At 57.1% G+C, this 20,269-nt stretch overlaps 1 protein-coding gene across 1 annotated transcript in view; it reads right to left on the reverse strand.

Annotated features, from left to right (window-relative positions):
- Positions 1 to 12,737, reverse strand: part of ubxn10 (UBX domain protein 10) — a 34,959-nt gene extending 22,222 nt beyond the window's left edge. Inside the window, exon 1 of the mRNA XM_070861053.1 lies at positions 12,622 to 12,737. The gene's annotated coding sequence lies outside the window, so the exon portion shown is untranslated. The remainder of the gene's footprint in view (positions 1 to 12,621) is intronic.
- Between the last annotated feature and the right edge of the window lie 7,532 nt (positions 12,738 to 20,269).

Below are 20,269 nucleotides of genomic sequence, written 5' to 3' on the forward strand. Positions count from 1 at the left end.
GTCTTCAGGCAATTCAGTTCACTCCATGATATCAAGCAGCGGCTGAGCGCACTGGATACAGCAAAGGTTATGGGCCGACAACATCCCGGCTGTGGTGCTGAAGACTTGTGCTCCAGAACTAGCCGCGCCTCTAGCCAAGCTGTTCCAGTACAGCTACAATACTGGCATCTACCCGACAATGTGGAAAACTGCCCAGGTATGTCATATCCACAAAAAGCAGGACAAATCCAATCCAGCCAATTACCGCCCCATCAGTCTACTCTCAAACATCAGAAAATTGATAGACGGTGTTGTCGACAGTGCTATCAAGCGACACTTACTCACCGATGCTCAGTTTGGGTTCCGCAAGGACCACTCGGTTCCAGACCTCATTACAGCCCTGGTCCAAACATGGACAAAAGAGCTGAATTTCAGGGGTGAGGTGAGAGTGACAGCGCTTATCAACGCAGCATTTGACCAAGTATAGCATCAAGGAGCTCTGGCAAAACTGAAGTTAATGGGAATCAGGGGAAAACTCTCCACTGGCTGGAGTCATACCTAGCACAAAGAAAGATGGTTGTGGTTATTGGAGGTCAATCATCCCAGCCCCAGGACATCCTCAGGGCAGTGTCCTAGGCCCAACCATCTTCAGCTGCTTCATCAATGACCTTCCCTCCATCATGTCAGAAGTGGGGATGTTCGCTGATGATTGAAGTGTTCAGTTCCATTCGCAACTCCTCAGATAATGAAGCAGTCCATACCCGCATGCAGCAAGACCTAGACGACATTCAGGCTTGGACTGATAAGTGGCAAGTAACATTCGCACCACACAAGTCATTGCCAGGCAATGACTATCTCCAAAAAGCAAGAGTCTAACCACCTCCCCATGATATTCAACAGCATTACCTGCCAAATCCTGCATCAACAGCCTGGGAGTCACCATTGACCAGAAACTTAACTGCACCAGCCACATAAATACTGTGGCAACAAGAGTAGGTTGAGGGCTGGGTAATCTGCAGTAAATGTCTCACCTCCCGATTCCCCAAAGCCTTTCCACCATCTACAAGGCAGAAGTCAGGAGTGTGATGGAATACTCGCCACTTGCCTGGATGAGTGCAGCTCCAATAACACTCGAGAAGCTCGACACCATCCAGGACAAAGCAGCCGCTTGATCCACACCATCCACCACCTTCAACATTCACTCCCTCCACCACTGGTGCACCGTGGCTGCACTGGCCTTGCCAGTGATGCCCACATTCCATGAATGAATTTTAAAAATTCAAATGTCACCAAAGTCCTTAAGAATATTTTATAATGAATTTCAATAAAGGTGTTACAATTATTTTTCAACTTTACCAAATTTCAGTTCTTCACTCGTATTTGGCGAACTGTAGTTTGTGCTGCATGAATCAGCGACATGAACAATTATACAGCATTTTCCTCCCCCGCACCCCAGCCTCCAACACAATAGTGAACTGCATAAAAACAAGGACAAGCTTTAAACACAATGCTCTCTTTTCCTCCCATTGTATTCAATGAGAGAACCCAAAGGAACGTTTCTAATCTAATGCTGTAGTTTTCTGATAAACGTATAGCTCAGGGAATATTGTTTCAGCAATAATCATTACTCAATGAAAAAACATGAACCCAAACTCCCTTGCTTGTTTGATCAGAGGATGGTTTATTAAAAACAGCCACCAACTGAAGTGTTATTTCTGCATGACCAGCTCCAGTGAGTCCATTCATCACACTGGAGCCTTCTGGCTTTTTGTACAAACATTTACTCATTTCATACTGTTTACAATACAAATCCAAGTTGCATGTTGGTACAAACCGGAGCTATTTATTCACTCGGTCCCATTGTTCTAAGTGCCAAACAGAACGGCCTGAATGCTGGAAATGCTTACCGAACATTCCTTTATGTTCCCAGTGATTGAGGACATTTTGCTTAATGCTGTAACATATTACAGTGTGCATCATTTATTTGACTATTTCATGACCTTTCTGCTACCTTCCTCCCACTTCAAAATTGATTAAACAGAAAGTTGGCTAAGGGTTGAAGATTTACCCGTGGTCACTCCTGCCACTTCTCAGTGGCCAATAAAAGATATGCTTTAGTAAGTCAGGCAAGATCTCTCGCGTATTCTTCCCTTTGCCACTCTTAGGGCCCAAGTTTCGGGCTGCGCCGTTTTGACCTGGACGCCCTTTTTTCACGCCAGAAAGTGCGACTAAAAAAAAAACTTACCTATTCTCCGGCTCCCTGCAGGTCTTCTGCAGCTGGGCACAGCGCAGCACGAGCTGTTGGGAGCAGAGCCAAGTCCCTGCGCTAAAAACAGTGCCGGGACCTCTGCACATGCGCGCTACAGTGGGCGCGCATGTGCAGTAGCTCCAGGCGCCCAAAACTGTGGGAGGGGCCCGAAGCACGCAGCCCCTAGCCCTGGCCGAATGGCCTCACTGGGGCTGCGTAAATAAGGCTCCCCCCCCGGATCTCTGCGACTCTCTACCCACCCTCCCCTCCCCTCCCCCGCCCGGACCTCCAAGACCCGACGCCACCTATCTGTAAATCCAGCTCGAGGTCTTGAACCCGGCCGTTCAGCCTCCTTCTCTCCCTGCCCCCCCCCCTCTCCTTCCCTCCCTCCCTCCTCTCTCCTTCCTTCCCTCCTTCCCTACGTCCTCTCTCCTTCCTTCCCTCCCTCCCTCCTCTCTCTCTCCTTCCCTCCTCTCTCTCTCCTTCCCTCTCCTCCTCCTCCTCCTCCTCTCCTTCCCTCCTCCTCTCTCCTTCCTCTCTCCCTCCCCTCCTCCATCCTCTCTCCCTCCCCCTCATCCCCCATCCTCTCCCTCCCCCTCATCCCCCATCCTCTCCCTCCCCCTCATCCCCCATCCTCTCCCTCCCCCTCATCCTCATCCCCCATCCTCTCCCTCCCCCTCATCCCCCATCCTCTCCCTCCCCCTCATCCCCCATCCTCTCCCTCCCCCTCCCCCCCCACTTCTCCCCACCCACACCCCTTCTCCCCCTCCCCCTGCCCCCTTCTCCCTCCCCCTTGCTGTCAGAAGAGTGAGAGAGACACACACACAGACAGACAGAGAGATAGAGACACTGACAGAGACACACTGGGGGACCGTCCCAGCACGCAGTTGGAGAACTCCCGGTGCTGCAGTCGGTAAGTAGAAAATGTTTTATTTATTGATTTTTTTTTTAAATTATTTTTTATTAATTTTTTTGATTGATTTATTGGTTGACTTATTGATGTATTTATCATTTATTATTGATGATGGCTCTTTATTTGTAAAACTGAAGTGTTTAATGTTTGTAAACTTCCCTTTAAACCCCCACCACCCCCCATTCCCTATGCCTAATTTTCTAAAGTGTAGACAAGGTTTTTTCGAACGTACAAAAATCTTCACTTACTCCATTTTAAGTTAGTTTGGAGTAAGTTTTCACTGCCTAAACTTTGAAAACAGGCGTAAGTGGCCGGACACGCCCCCTTTTGAAAAAAAAATTCTGTTCCAAAGTGAAACTGTTCTAACTGACTAGAACTGGAGCAAACTAAATGCTGAGAATTCAAATTTCTAAGATACTCCATTCCAAACCAGTTGCTCCAAAAAAACAGGAGCAACGCAGGCCGAAACTTGGCCCCCCAGAGTGCACTATAAAAGGTCCTCTGCTTCCGAGACAATGTTAACAAGTTTGAATATAAACAAAACTCAGGTTCAATGTGAGGCCATTTAAACGACAGCCCAAATCGCCAGGCACAGCCGCTGCACCATCCCGAATACACAACAGTATTATTGAGCGTGATTTGTTGAGGTTATTTCAAAGAATAGCAACATATTAAAAGGGCGATAACAGAGTAACTTTCTAACCAGGAAAAGTACAATCAATCTGCCCCTTTCTGATTCTCAACCCCAACTACTACCTTATCGTTGCTCTTGAATCCCCCTCAGCACATGCCTCTTGAACACAGTCATGGTGTCTACTTTACTGGGCTTCTCTGATAACTTATTGTGCAAGTCTGTCACCTCGTGTAAGAAAATTCTGCCCCACTTCTCTTCTTACTCCTTTCTAATCTGTAGACCTGTATCCTCTGGTACTTTCCAAATTCAAAACTTCAAATGGGTCCGATCTGCCTGATCTCACTGCCCCCCCCCCCGGGTTACACACTGTCTGATCTTACTGGGCCCACCCCCAGGTTACACACTGTCTGATCTCACTGGGCCCCCGGATTACACACTGTCTGATCTCACTGGGCCCCCGGGTTACACACTGTCTGATCTCACTGGGCCCCCCCCCCATGGGTTACACACTGTCTGATCTCACTGGGCCCCCGGGTTACACACTGTCTGATCTCACTGGGCCCCCGGGTTACACACTGTCTGATCTCACTGGGCCCCTGGGTTACACACTCTCTGATCTCACTGGGCCCACCCCCAGGTTACACACTGTCTGATCTCACTGGGCCCCCGGGTTACACACTGTCTGATCTCACTGGGCTCCCGGGTTACACACTGTCTGATCTCACTGGGCCCCCGGGTTACACACTGTCTGATCTCACTGGGCCCCTGGGTTACACACTGCCTGATCTCACTGATCTCACTAATTCAGAGACCATGGTCCAGAACTTAAAGAAGGGTAACTTTGAAGGTATGAGGCGTAAATTGGCTAGGATAGATTGGCGAATGATACTTAAGGGGTTGGCTGTAGATGGGCAATGGCAGACATTTAGAGACCGCATGGATGAACTACAACAATTGTACATTCCTGTCTGGCATAAAAATAAAAAAGGGAAGGTGGCTCAACTGTGGCTATCAAGGGAAATCAGGGATAGTATTAAAGCCAAGAAAGTGGCATACAAATTGGCCAGAAATAGCAGCGAACCCGGAGACTGGGAGCAATTTAGAACTCAGCAGAGGAGGACAAAGGGTTTGATTAAGGCAGGGAAAATGGAGTATGAGAAGAAGCTTGCAGGGAACATTAAGACGGATTGCAAAAGTTTCTATAGATATGTAAAGAGAAAAAGGTTAGTAAAGACAAACGTAGGTCCCCTGCAGTCAGAATCAGGGGAAGTCACAACAGAGAACAAAGAAATGGCGGACCAATTGAACAAGTACTTTGGTTCAGTAGTCACTAAGGAGGACACTAACAACCTTCTGGATATAAAAGGGGTCAGAGGGTCTAGTAAGGAGGAGGAACTGAGGGGAATCCTTATTAGTCGGGAAATTGTGTTGGGGAAATTGATGGGATTGAAGGCCGATAAATCCCCAGGGCCTGATGGACTACATCCCAGAGTACTTAAGGAGGTGGCCTTGGAAATAGCGGATGCATTGACTGTCACTTTCCAACACTCCATTGACTCTGGATCAGTTCCTATCGAGTGGAGGGTAGCCAATGTAACCCCACTTTTTTAAAAAAGGAGGGAGAGAGAAAACAGGGAATTATAGACCGGTCAGCCTGACATCGGTAGTGGGTAAAATGATGGAATCAATTATTAAGGATGTCATAGCAGCGCATTTGGAAAGAGGTGACATGATAGGTCCAAGTCAGCATGGATTTGTGAAAGGAAAATCATGCTTGACAAATCTTCTGGAATTTTTTGAGGATGTTTCCAGTAGAGTGGACAAGGGAGAACCAGTTGATGTGGTATATTTGGACTTTCAGAAGACTTTCGACAAAGTCCCACACAAGAGATTAATGTGCAAAGTTAAAGCACATGGGATAGGGGGTAGTGTGCTGACATGGATTGAGAACTGGTTGTCAGACAGGAAGCAAAGAGTAGGAGTAAATGGGTACTTTTCAGAATGGCAGGCGGTGACTAGTGAGGTACCGCAAGGTTCTGTGCTGGGGCCCCAGTGGTTTACATTGTACATTAATGATTTGGACGAGGGGATTAAATGTAATATCTCCAAATTTGCAGATGACACTAAGTTAGGTGGCAGTGTGAGCTGCGAGGAGGATGCTATGAGGCTGCAGAGCGACTTCGATAGGTTAGGTGAGTGGGAAAATGCATGGCAGATGAAGTATAATGTGGATAAATGTGAGGTTATCCACTTTGGTGGTAAAAACAGAGAGACAGACTATTATCTGAATGGTGACAGATTAGGAAAAGGGGAGATGCAACGAGACCTGGGTGTCATGGTACATCAGTCATTGAAGGTTGGCATGCAGGTACAGCAGGCGGTTAAGAAAACAAATGGCATGTTGGCCTTCATAGCGAGGGGATTTGAGTACAGGGGCAGGGAGGTGTTGCTACAGTTGTACAGGGCCTTGGTGAGGCCACACCTGGAGTATTGTATACAGTTTTGGTCTCCTAACCTGAGGAAGGACATTCTTGCTATTGAGGGAGTGCAGCGAAGGTTCACCAGACTGATTCCCGGGATGGTGGGACTGACCTGTCAAGAAAGACTGGATCAACTGGGCTTGTATTCACTGGAGTTCAGAAGAATGAGAGGGGACCTCATAGAAACGTTTAAAATTCTGATGGGTTTAGACAGGTTAGATGCAGGAAGAATGTTCCCAATGTTGGGGAAGTCCAGAGCCAGGGGTCACTGTCTAAGGATAAGGGGTAAGCCATTTAGGACCGAGATGAGGAGAAACTTCTTCACCCAGAGAGTGGTGAACCTGTGGAATTCTCTACCACAGAAAGTAGTTGAGGCCAATTCACTAAATATATTCAAAAAGAAGTTAGATGTAGTCCTTACTACTAGGGGGATCAAGGGGTATGGCGAGAAAGCAGGAATGGGGTACTGAAGTTGCATGTTCAGCCATGAACTCATTGAATGGCGGTGCAGGCTAGAAGGGCCGAATGGCCTACTCCTGCACCTATTTTCTATGTTTCTATGTTTCTATCTCACTGAGCCCCTGGGTTACACACTCTCTGATCTCACTGGGCCCCTGGGTTACACACTGTCTGATCTCACTGAGCCCCTGGGTTATACACTGTCTGATCTCACTGGGCTCCCGGGTTACATACTGTCTGATCTCACTGGGCCCCCGGGTTACACACTGTCTGATCTCACTGGGCCCCTGGGTTACACACTGTCTGATCTCACTGGGAGCCCGGGTTACATACTGTCTGATCTCACTGGGCCCCCGGGTTACACACTGTCTGATCTCACTGGGCCCTTGGGTTGCACACTGTCTGATCTCACTGGTCCCATCGTCTCCCGGTTACACTGTTTGATCTCATTGGGCCCCCGGTTACAAGCTGACCTCACTAGTCCCATTCTCCCTGGGTTACACACTGTCTGATCTCACTGGGAGCCCGGGTTACACACTGTCTGATCTCACTGGGCCCCCGGCTTACACACCATCTGAATTCACTGAGCCCCCGGGTTACACACTGTCTGATCTCACTGGGCCCCCGGGTTGCACACTGTCTGATCTCACTGGGCCCCCGGGTTGCACACTGTCTGATCTCACTGGGCCCCCGGGTTACATACTGTCTGATCTCACTTGGCCCCCAGGTTGATGACACTAGACTGGTTGGCGGTGTGAGCTGTGAGGAGGAAGTTAAGAGGCTGCAGGGTGCCTTGGACAGGTTAGGTGGGTGGGCAAATGCATGGCAGATGCAGTATAATGTGGATAAATGTGGGGTTGTCCATTTTGGGGGCAAAAACACGAGGGCAGAATATTATCTGGATGGTGGCAGATTAGGAAAAGGGGAGGTGCAACGAGACCTGGGTGTCATGGTTCATCAGTCACTGAAAGTGGGCATGCAGGTACAGCAGGCGGTGAAGGCGGCAAATGGTATGTTGGCCTTCATAGCTAGGGGATTTGAGTATGGGAGCAGGGAGGTCTTACTGCAGTTGTACAGGACCTTAGTGTGGCCTCACCTGGAATATTGTGTTCAGTTTTGGTCTCCTAATCAGGGAGGGATGTTCTTGCTGTTGGGGGGGTGCGGCGAGTGTTCACCAGACTGATTCCAGGGATGGTTGGGCTGTCATATGGGGAGAGACTGGATCGGCTGGGCCTTTATTCACTGGAGTTTGGAGGGATGAGAGGGGATCTCATGGAAACGTATAAGATTTTGACAGGATTGGACAGGTTAGATGTGGAAAGAATGTTCCCAATGTTGGGGAAGTCCAGAACCAGGGGACATAGCCTTGGGATAAGTGGTAGGCCATTTAGGACTGAGATGAGGAGAAAATTCTTCACTCAGAGAGCTGTTAACCTATGGAATTCCCTGCCGCAGAGAGTTGTTGATGCCAGTTCACTGGATGTATTCAAGAGGGAGTTAGATATGGCCCTTACGTCTAAGTGGATCAATGGGTATGGAGAGAAAGCAGGAAAGGAGTACTGAGGGTATGATCAGCCATGATCTTATTGAATGGCTGTGTAGGCTCGAAGGACCGAATGGCCTACTCCTGCACCTATTTTCTATGTTTCTATGTCCAGCTTTCCTTCCCTATATATCATGACTTAGATTTAGGAATCCCCAAATAGTCTTGATTTCTCATCTTGCGCCAGGGTGATAATACTCTGCATTATAAGAATATGGAGAAGGAATAGGCCATATGGCCCATTCAGCCTGCCTCGCCATTCAATAAGATCATGGCCGATCTTCAATCTCAACTCCACTTTCTCACCCGATTCCCATTATCAGGTGAGCAGCATTCCAGAGTGTTTGATCATCATATACAGTAACACCCCAATTTCATTTGTACTTTATTCTTGAGTGCAACCCAGCATCTGTTACATTTCGAACTATTGACGAAGGGTCATTGACCTGAAACGTTAACTCGGTTTCTCTCTCCACAGATGTTGCTTGACCCACTGAGATTTCCAGCATTCTCTGCTTTTATTCCAGCATCTTTGTACTTTTAAACTATACCAGACAGAATCATGAATCCAGCCATTGTTTTTCCAGAATTTTTACCAGATCAACTTGCTCCTTTTAACAATACTCTCTTCTTTAACTGAAATGCTCCTATGCCAATTCATTTACACTTATTCAAATTGAACACCAACTCCCACCCACTGGCCTAGTTACTTTTATCTGGTTGTATTGATTCTTACTTTGGAATCATATGAAAACTTGGAAATTTTACATACGGTGCCATCAACCAAGCTATTCATGTAACTAATCTACCTCTAATAAAAAAGGACTTGCATATATGTCCACGGTATGCAAAATCTGATTATGCTGTTTTCTGAAAATGTTGATTCTGACCTGTTGTGTGTGTCTCCTCTCCTTTGACTGCTCTAGCACTGGCACAGCCTTATGTTATCATACCCCTGCATTCGCTTCCAAACCCTGCCACCATGCTCCCTCTCTCACCACCACAAGACCCACCTCTTTAATCTTGCTTTTAGCCACCTCTCCCAATTCACTCCCTCTTTTCTGCTCTGGTACCCCACTGTAAAAAATATCTTGGCCTGCAGAAAAATGGCCGGCAACAGGAGCTGGCTGCAGGGTAATGGTCGAGAGCAGCAGTTGGCATTGGCTGACAGGATGAAAGTTGGACACAGAGGTGGCATGCACTGCAAAGGTCAAGTGCTGCAACCGGCCTTTGACATAAAACCTTGGGTTTATCACTGCAGGGCAATAGTCAGCGGCTGAACTTTGGTTGCAGGGAAGAAATTCAAGATGAGATGATAAAAAAAAAAGTAATTTAACTGCAAATCATACCCAACTGCTTGAAAAAAGTCCTCCAGAAACAAATTTCAAACACTGCAAAAACCTGATTCGGTATTATGACTGATTGATCAGTGCCCACAAACACACACCTACTGAACACAGCCCACAAGGCAGAGAGAGGTATTTCACAAGAAGGCCATGGATACCAGGAGGGAACAATGAATTTAGATTTCAAAATCAAGTTCTAACGATTGCATGTCAAATGTATACAGGTTGGACCTCTGTAGTCCGGCACCCTCGGAACCTGACCGGTGCAGAAACAGAGAATTTTCCGAACCACAGGAGATCACACCTAGCCTAGGCAGCGCCCAGGCTCCTGTGCACGCACACGCTAGCAGCTTGTGGGCGGCTCCCTCAGCACCCACGCATACACTCACTGATAGCCGTTCCCAGCCAATCGCCACACACACACCGCAGCAGCAACCGAGCCCGCTTTCTGAAACACCATTTAAAGTTACAGACCCATGGCACAGCCCCCAGACAGCACATTGTGCACTCAGATTGCAGAGATAACACATTGCAACACTCACTGAGATGGCACAGATAACTTCAGACTGCAAAACTCACAGATTGCATTTCAAACTCACAGGCTGCAAAACTTTAAAAGAAAATAAACCCTTCTCTCCCTCAGGCCCAACTAATGCCGAACCACGGATATTTCCGGACCAAAAAGAGGTCCAACTTGTACCAGCGTTTTGAGCAATTCAATAACTAGCATATACTGGTCATTAGAAATTAAAAATGAATATATGCCTTATAATCACACAGATGCTCCACAACACTCCTGCTTCTACATGAAGTAATATTTTTGAAAAAGAACTCTTCTTAAATCCACACTGACTGTTCTTTAACAATTTACATTTTTCAAAGCATTCACCCACTAGATCCCTTCAAATCATTTCAATGATTCTCCCTACTACTGGTGTTAAATTTTCTGGATTATTCCTTTGTAGTCTATTAAATGCTTTAACAACATTCCAAATCTCAGGAATATCTCAAACTTATGAAGATTTCATAAAAGGTCAATAATTTTGCGAGCAGCTCCTTTCATCATCATTATAAAAAATCATGACACAGAAGGAGGCGGACATTCAGCCTATCTTGTCCATGTCAGTGGGAAAAGAGCTACCCAGCCTAATCCCACCTTCCAACACTAGGTCCATAGCCCTGTAGGTCAGGGCTCTTTAAATCCACATCCAAGTACTTTTTAAAATGTGGTGAGGGTTTCTGCCTCTACCACCCTTTCAGGCAGCGAGTTCCAGACCCCCACCACCCTCTGGTTGAAAATGTTTTTCCTCATCTCTCCTCCAATCCTTCTACCAACGACTTTAAATCTATGCCCTCTGATTATTGACCCCTCCGCTAAAGGAGACAAGTCCTTCTTATCCACCATCTGTGCCCCTCAATTTTATGCACCTCAATTTAACCTCCCTATAGCCTCCTCGGTTTCAAAGAAAACAACCCCAGCCTATCCAATCTTTCCTCATAGCTAAAATTTCCCATTTCTGGCAATATTCTCGTAAATCTCTTCTGCACTCTCTCTAGTGCGATCACTTTCCTGTAATGTAGTGACCAGAACTGCACGCAGTACTCTAGCTGTGGTCTAACCAGTGTTTTTTTTTAAACAGTTCAAGCATAACCTCCCTGCTTTTATATTCTATGCCTCGACTAATAAAGGCAAGCATTCCGTATGCCTTTTTAACTCCCTTATTGACTTGTCCTGCTACCTTTGAGGATATGTGGACATACACTCAAAAATCCCTCTATTTCTCCATTCCACACCGCTCCGTATCCTCCCATTTATTGTGTATTCCCCTCACCTTGTTGTCCCCCCTCAAATGCATTACCTTCCACTTTTCCGTATCGAATTCCCTTTTCCGCCCAACTGACCAGTTCATCTATATCTTCCTGCAGTCTAAAGCTTTTCGCCTCTCTGTCAACCACATGGCCAATTTTTGCATCATCTGAAAATTTCATCACCATGTCCCATACTTTTAAGTCATTAATATATACACACTACAAAAAGCAAGGGACAGAGTACTGAGCTCTGTGGAACACCACTGGAAACAGCCTTCCAGTCGCAAAAACAACCATCAACATTACCCTTTGCTTCCTGCCAATGAGCCAATTTTGGATCCAATTTGCCACTCTCCCTTGGATCCCATGGGCTTTTACTTTTTTGATCAGCCTTGCTAAAATCCATGTAGACTACATCAACTGCACTGCCCTTTTTGACCCTCCTCAAAAAATTAAATCACGTTAGTCAGACACGACCTTCCCTAAATACCCACCACCGAGGTTAAACTAACCAGCCTGTAATTACTCGGTTTATCCTTTCCTCCCTTTTTAAACAATGGCACAACGTTAGCAGTTCTCCAATCCTGTGGCACCATTCCTGTCGCCAGGGAGGATTGGAAAAGGATGGCCAGAGCCGTCGCAATTTCATCCTTTACTTCTTTTAATAGCCTAGGATATATTTCATCCAGTCCTGGCAAAGATGCTAAACCCCTTAACAATTCCTCTCTTACTAGGTTTATCCCATCCAATATTTCACTCTCTTCCTCCTTAACATAGTCAGCATTGTCCCCCTCTTTTGTGAAGACAGCCGCAAAGTATTCATTACATACCTTACCCTATGCTCTGCCCCCACACACACAGCACCATTTTGTCCTACTCTTTCCTGAGTTATCCTCTTGCTCTTGTGTTGTCCAGGTGCTTTGTCTATTTTAAGAGGACCTATCCATTTTCTAACTTTATATATAAATTAGACATCAGAAATCCCGGAGAATGGAGGGGAGATATAGAGTACCCATTATTATTTGTTTATCTTGTTCCTCTGTTGATTCTCGCGGAAGTCTGATGTGGCCAACTTTCCAACTTCTTTAAGCTCAGGTGAATGAATCTGTAAAGTGCCAGGTGCTGGGCCCAGGCTGCAGCTTCTCTACTTTAAACCCGCCTTTACAGACAGCGGGAGTAACCTCAGCAAGAAATGCAAGTGTTTACTTACAGCGGGTGGTCAGGCAGCGGGCCCCGGGCTGTCGGGCTGTCGGGCTCCCTCTCCCGGTGCCACCGTTTCCCGGTCCCGGGAGGGGGCTGCAAACCCGGGCTCTCTCTCGCTCGGTTCCCAAGGCGACCAATGACGTCGCGGTAGATCACGTGCCTGCAACCCGAACGGACCCCGCGTGCGCGGCTTCGGGCAGCACGTTCGGGAGTCCCGCCAGTGGGGTTGGTTGAGAGCGCTGTGCTTGTGGCCTGGAGTTTTGCAACTTCCCCCGTGCACTAACTTCCCCCCTCGGGAACTAACCCGCCCCCCCCCCGGGCACCAACCCCCCCCCCCGGGCACCAACCCCCCCCCGGGCACCAACCCCCCCCCCCGGGCACCAACCCCCACCCCCCCCCGGGCACCAATCCCCCCCCCGGGCACCAACCCCCCCCCCCCCGGGCACCAACCCCCACCCCCCCCCGGGCACCAACCCCCCCCCCCCGGGCACCAACCCCCACCCCCCCCCGGGCACCAATCCCCGGGCACCAATCCCCACCCCCCCCGGGCACCAACCCCCCCCGGCACCAACCACCCCCCCCCGGGCACCAACCCCCCCCGGGCACCAACCCCCCCCCCCGGGCACCAACCCCCACCCCCCCCCGGGCACCAATCCCCCCCCCGGGCACCAACCCCCCCCCCCCGGGCACCAACCCCCACCCCCCCCCGGGCACCAATCCCCGGGCACCAATCCCCACCCCCCCCGGGCACCAACCCCCCCCGGCACCAACCACCCCCCCCCGGGCACCAACCCCCCCCGGGCACCAACCCCCCCCCCCCGGGCACCAGCATCCCCCCCCCCCCCCCGGCACCAACCCCCAACCCCCCCGGGCACCAATCCCCACCCCCCCGGGCACCAACCCCCCCCCCCGGGCACCAACCCCCACCCCCCCGGGCACCAATCCCCGCCCCCCCCCGGGCACCAATCCCCACCCCCCCCGGGCACCAACCCCCACCCCCCCCGGGCACCAACCCCCACCCCCCCCGGGCACCAATCCCCACCCCCCCCGGGCACCAATCCCCACCCCCCCCGGGCACCAACCCCCACCTCCCCCGGGCACCAATCCCCACCCCCCCCGGGCATCAACCCCCCCCCCCCCCCGGCACCAACCCAAACCCCCCCCGGGCACCAACCCCCCCCCCCGGCACCAACCCCCACCCCCCCCGGGCACCAACCCCCACCCCCCCCGGGCACCAGGATCCCCCCCCCCCCGGCACCAACCAACCCCCCCGGGCACCTACCTCCCCCCCCCCCCCTCCCCGGGCACCAACCCCCCCCCGGCACCAACCCCCACCCCCCTGGGCACCAACCCCCACCCCCCCCGGGCACCAGCATTCCCCCCCCCCGGGCACCAACCCCCCCCCCCCACGGGCACCAACCCCCCCCCCCCCGGGCACCAACCCCCACCCCCCCCGCCGGCACCAACCCCCCCCCCCAGGCACCAACCCCCACCCCCCCGGGCACCAACTCCCTCCACCCCGGCACCAACCCCCCCCCCCGGGCACCAACCCCCACCCCCGCCCGGGCACCAACCCCCACCCCCCTGGCACCAACCCCCACCCTCCCCGGGCACCAACTCCCCCCCCCCCCCCCCCGGCACCAACCACCCCACACCCCCCCCCCGGGCACCAACCCCCACCCCCCCCCCGGGCACCAACCCCCACCCCCCCGGGCACCAGCATCCCCCCCCCCCGGCACCAACCCCCACCCCCCCGGGCACCAGCATCCCCCCCCCCGGCACCAACCCCCTCCCCCCCGAGCACCAGCATCCCCCCGCCCCCGGCACCAACCCCCACCCCCCCGGGCACCAGCACCCCCCCCCCCCCCGGCACCAACCCCCACCCCCCCGGGCATCAACTCCCCCCCACCCCCCCCCCCGGGCACCAACTCCCTCCCCCCCCCGGCACCAACCCCCCCCCACCCCCGGCACCAACCCCCCCCCAGGCACCAACCCCCCCCCCTCCGGGCACCAACCCCCACCCCACCCGGGCACCAACTCCCTCCACCCCGGCACCAACCCCCCCCCACCCCGGGCACCAACCCCCACCCCCCCGTGCACTAACTTCCCCCCCCCCCCCCCGGCACCAGCATCCCCCCTGGGCACCAACTCCCCCTCCCCCCCCGGGCACCAGCATCCCCCCCCGGCACCAACCCCCACCCTCCCTGGGCACCAACTCCCCCCCCCCCACCCCCCCGGCACCAACCCCCACCCCCCCCCGGCATCAATCCCCCCCGGGCACCAATCCCCCCCCCCCCCCGGGCACCAGCATCCCCCCCCCCCCTCGCACCAGCATCCCCCCCCCCCGGCACCAACCCCCACCCTCCCCGGGCACCAACTCGCCCCCCCCCGGCACCAACCCCCACCCCCCCAGCGCACCAGCATCTCCCCCCCCCCCCCCCCCCCCCCCGGCACCAACCCCCACCCCCCCAGCGCAACAGCATCTCCCTCCCCCCCCCTCCGGCACCAACCCCCCCCCCCCCCGGGCACCAGCATCACCCCCCCCGGCACCAGCATCCCACATCCCCCCCCCCGGCACCAACCCGCACCCCCCCCCCGGCACCAACCCCCACCCCCCCCGCCGGCACCAACCCCCACCCCCCCCCGGCACCAACCCCTACCACACCCGGCACAAACCCCCCCCACCCCCCCAGGCACCAACCCCCACCCTCCCCGGGCACCAACTCCCCCCCCCCCCCCCCCGGCACCAACCACCCCCCACCCCCCCCCGGGCACCAACCCCCACCCCCCCCCGGGCACCAACCCCCACCCCCCCCGGCACCAACCCCCACCCCCCCCGGGCACCAGCATCCCCCCCCCCGGCACCAACCCCCTCCCCCCCGAGCACCAGCATCCCCCCGCCCCCGGCACCAACCCCCACCCCCCCGGGCACCAGCACCCCCCCCCCCCCGGCACCAACCCCCACCCCCCCGGGCATCAACTCCCCCCCACCCCCCCCCCCGGGCACCAACTCCCTCCCCCCCCCCCGGCACCAACCCCCCCCCACCCCCCCCCCCGGGCACCAACCCCCACCCCCGCCCGGGCACCAACTCCCCCCACCCGGCACCAACCCCCACCCCCCCCCGGCACCAACCCCTACCACACCCGGCACAAACCCCCCCCACCCCCCCAGGCACCAACCCCCACCCCCCCGGGCACCAACTCCCTCCACCCCGGCACCAACCCCCCCCCCACCCCCCCCGGGCACCAACCCCCACCCCCCCCCGGGCATCAACCCCCCCCCCCCCCCGGCACCAACCCAAACCCCCCCCGGGCACCAACCCCCCCCCCCGGCACCAACCCCCACCCCCCCCGGGCACCAACCCCCACCCCCCCCGGGCACCAGGATCCCCCCCCCCCGGCACCAACCAACCCCCCCGGGCACCTACCTCCCCCCCCCCCCTCCCCGGGCACCAACCCCCCCCCGGCACCAACCCCCACCCCCCTGGGCACCAACCCCCACCCCCCCCGGGCACCAGCATTCCCCCCCCCCGGGCACCAACCCCCCCCCCCCACGGGCACCAACCCCCCCCCCCCGGGCACCAACCCCCACCCCCCCCGCCGGCACCAACCCCCCCCCCCAGGCACCAACCCCCACCCCCCCGGGCACCAACTCCCTCCACCCCGGCACCAACCCCCCCCCCCGGGCACCAACCCCCACCCCCGCCCGGGCACCAACCCCCACCCCCCTGGCACCAACCCCCACCCTCCCCGGGCACCAACTCCCCCCCCCCCCCCCCCGGCACCAACCACCCCACACCCCCCCCCCGGGCACCAACCCCCACCCCCCCCCCGGGCACCAACCCCCACCCCCCCGGGCACCAGCATCCCCCCCCCCCGGCACCAACCCCCACCCCCCCGGGCACCAGCATCCCCCCCCCCGGCACCAACCCCCTCCCCCCCGAGCACCAGCATCCCCCCGCCCCCGGCACCAACCCCCACCCCCCCGGGCACCAGCACCCCCCCCCCCCCGGCACCAACCCCCACCCCCCCGGGCATCAACTCCCCCCCACCCCCCCCCCCGGGCACCAACTCCCTCCCCCCCCCGGCACCAACCCCCCCCCACCCCCGGCACCAACCCCCCCCCAGGCACCAACCCCCCCCCCTCCGGGCACCAACCCCCACCCCACCCGGGCACCAACTCCCTCCACCCCGGCACCAACCCCCCCCCACCCCGGGCACCAACCCCCACCCCCCCGTGCACTAACTTCCCCCCCCCCCCCCGGCACCAGCATCCCCCCTGGGCACCAACTCCCCCTCCCCCCCCGGGCACCAGCATCCCCCCCCGGCACCAACCCCCACCCTCCCTGGGCACCAACTCCCCCCCCCCCACCCCCCCGGCACCAACCCCCACCCCCCCCCGGCATCAATCCCCCCCGGGCACCAATCCCCCCCCCCCCCGGGCACCAGCATCCCCCCCTCGCACCAGCATCCCCCCCCCCCGGCACCAACCCCCACCCTCCCCGGGCACCAACTCGCCCCCCCCCGGCACCAACCCCCACCCCCCCAGCGCACCAGCATCTCCCCCCCCCCCCCCCCCCCCCCGGCACCAACCCCCACCCCCCCAGCGCAACAGCATCTCCCTCCCCCCCCCTCCGGCACCAACCCCCCCCCCCCCCGGGCACCAGCATCACCCCCCCCGGCACCAGCATCCCACATCCCCCCCCCCGGCACCAACCCGCACCCCCCCCCGGCACCAACCCCCACCCCCCCCGCCGGCACCAACCCCCACCCCCCCCCGGCACCAACCCCTACCACACCCGGCACAAACCCCCCCACCCCCCCAGGCACCAACCCCCACCCTCCCCGGGCACCAACTCCCCCCCCCCCCCCCCCGGCACCAACCACCCCCCACCCCCCCCCGGGCACCAACCCCCACCCCCCCCCGGGCACCAACCCCCACCCCCCCCGGCACCAACCCCCACCCCCCCCGGGCACCAGCATCCCCCCCCCCGGCACCAACCCCCTCCCCCCCGAGCACCAGCATCCCCCCGCCCCCGGCACCAACCCCCACCCCCCCGGGCACCAGCACCCCCCCCCCCCCGGCACCAACCCCCACCCCCCCGGGCATCAACTCCCCCCCACCCCCCCCCCCGGGCACCAACTCCCTCCCCCCCCCCGGCACCAACCCCCCCCCACCCCCCCCCCCCGGGCACCAACCCCCACCCCCGCCCGGGCACCAACTCCCCCCACCCGGCACCAACCCCCACCCCCCCCCGGCACCAACCCCTACCACACCCGGCACAAACCCCCCCCACCCCCCCAGGCACCAACCCCCACCCCCCCGGGCACCAACTCCCTCCACCCCGGCACCAACCCCCCCCCCCCCCCCCCCGGGCACCAACCCCCACCCCCCTGGCACCAACCCCCACCCTCCCCGGGCACCAACTCCCCCCCCCCCCCCGGCACCAACCACCCCCCACCCCCCCCCCGGGCACCAACCCCCACCCCCCCCGGCACCAACCCCCACCCCCCCCGGGCACCAGCATCCCCCCACCCCCCCGGACACCAGCATCCCCCCCCGGCACCAAACCCCACCCCCCCCGGGCACCAGCATCCCCCCCCCCCCGGCACCAACCCCCACCCCCCCGGGCATCAACTCCCCCCCACCCCCCCCCCCGGGCACCAACTCCCTCCCCCCCCCGGCACCAACCCCCCCCCACCCCCGGGCACCAACCCCTACCACCCCCGGCACCAACCCCCCCCCAGGCACCAACCCCCCCCCCCCTCCGGGCACCAACCCCCACCCCACCCGGGCACCAACTCCCTCCACCCCGGCACCAACCCCCCCCCCCCCCGGGCACCAACCCCCACCCCCCCGTGCACTAACTTCCCCCCCCCCCCCCGGCACCAGCATCCCCCCTGGGCACCAACTCCCCCTCCCCCCCGGGCACCAGCATCCCCCCCCGACACCAACCCCCACCCTCCCCGGGCACCAACTTCCCCCCCCCCCACCCCCCCCGGCACCAACCCCCACCCCCCCCGGGCACCAGCTTTCCCCCCCCCCGGCACCAACCCCCACCCCCCCCGGGCACCAGCATCCCCCCACCCCCCCGGACACCAGCATCCCCCCACCCCGGCACCAACCCCCACCCCCCCCGAGCACCAGCATCCCCCCCACCGGCACCAACCCCCACCCCCCCGGGCACCAGCATCCCCCCCCCCCGGCACCAGCATCCCCCCCCCGGGCACCAACTCCCCCCCCGGCACCAGCATCCTCCCCCCCGGGCACCAGCATTCCCCCCCCCCCCCCCGGGCACCAACTCCCCCCCCCCCCCCCCCTGGCACCAGCATCCCCCCCCCCCCGGCACCAGCATCCCCCCCCCCGGGCACCAGCATTCCCCCCCCCCCCCGGCACCAACCCCCACCCTCCCCCTCGGCACCAACTTCCCTGGGGCACCAACCTCTTCTCAGGCAGCCTTTAGGAACCGAGGAAGACCGACTTCCGCACTAACACTGAGTTCTCGGGTGACTGAAGAGTCCAATACGGGAATTACAGTCTGTCACAGGTGGGGCAGACAGTGGTTGAAGGAAAACACAAGAAACAGATATGTAGATATGTAAAGAGAAAAAGGTTAGTAAAGACAAACGTAGGTCCCCTGCAGTCAGAATCAGGGGAAGTCATAACGGGGAACAAAGAAATGGCAGACCAATTGAACAAGTACTTTGGTTCGGTATTCACTAAGGAGGACACAAACAACCTTCCGGATATAAAAGGGGTCGGAGGGTCTAGTAAGGAGGAGGAACTGAGGGAAATCCTTATTAGTCGGGAAATTGTGTTGGGGAAATTGATGGGATTGAAGGCCGATAAATCCCCAGGGCCTGATGGACTGCATCCCAGAGTACTTAAGGAGGTGGCCTTGGAAATAGTGGATGCATTGACAGTCATTTTCCAACATTCCATTGACTCTGGATCAGTTCCTATGGAGTGGAGGGTAGCCAATGTAACCCCACTTTTTTAAAAAAGGAGGGAGAGAGATAACAGGGAATTATAGACCGGTCAGCCTGACATCGGTAGCGGGTAAAATGATGGAATCAATTATTAAGGATGTCATAGCAGCTCATTTGGAAAGAGGTGATATGATAGGTCCAAGTCAGCATGGATTTGTGAAAGGGAAATCATGCTTGACAAATCTTCTGGAATTTTTTGAGGATGTTTCCAGTAGAGTGGACAAGGGAGAACCAGTTGATGTGGTATATTTGGACCTTCAGAAGGCTTTCGACAAGGTCCCACACAAGAGATTAATGTGCAAAGTTAAAGCACATGGGATTGGGGGTAGTGTGCTGACATGGATTGAGAACTGGTTGTCAGACAGGAAGCAAAGAGTAGGAATAAATGGGGACTTTTCGGAATGGCAGGCAGTGACTAGTGGGGTACCGCAAGGTTCTGTGCTGGGGCCCCAGCTGTTTACACTGTATATTAATGATTTAGACGAGGGGATTAAATGTAGTATCTCCAAATTTGCGGATGACACTAAGTTGGGTGGCAGTGTGAGCTGCGAGGAGGATGCTATGAGGCTGCAGAGCGACTTGGATAGGTTAGGTGAGTGGGCAAATGCATGGCAGATGAAGTATAATGTGGATAAATGTGAGGTTATCCACTTTGGTGGTAAAAA

Source organism: Pristiophorus japonicus, chromosome 18 (assembly GCF_044704955.1).
Source record: "Pristiophorus japonicus isolate sPriJap1 chromosome 18, sPriJap1.hap1, whole genome shotgun sequence".
Taxonomy (NCBI): domain Eukaryota; kingdom Metazoa; phylum Chordata; class Chondrichthyes; family Pristiophoridae; genus Pristiophorus; species Pristiophorus japonicus.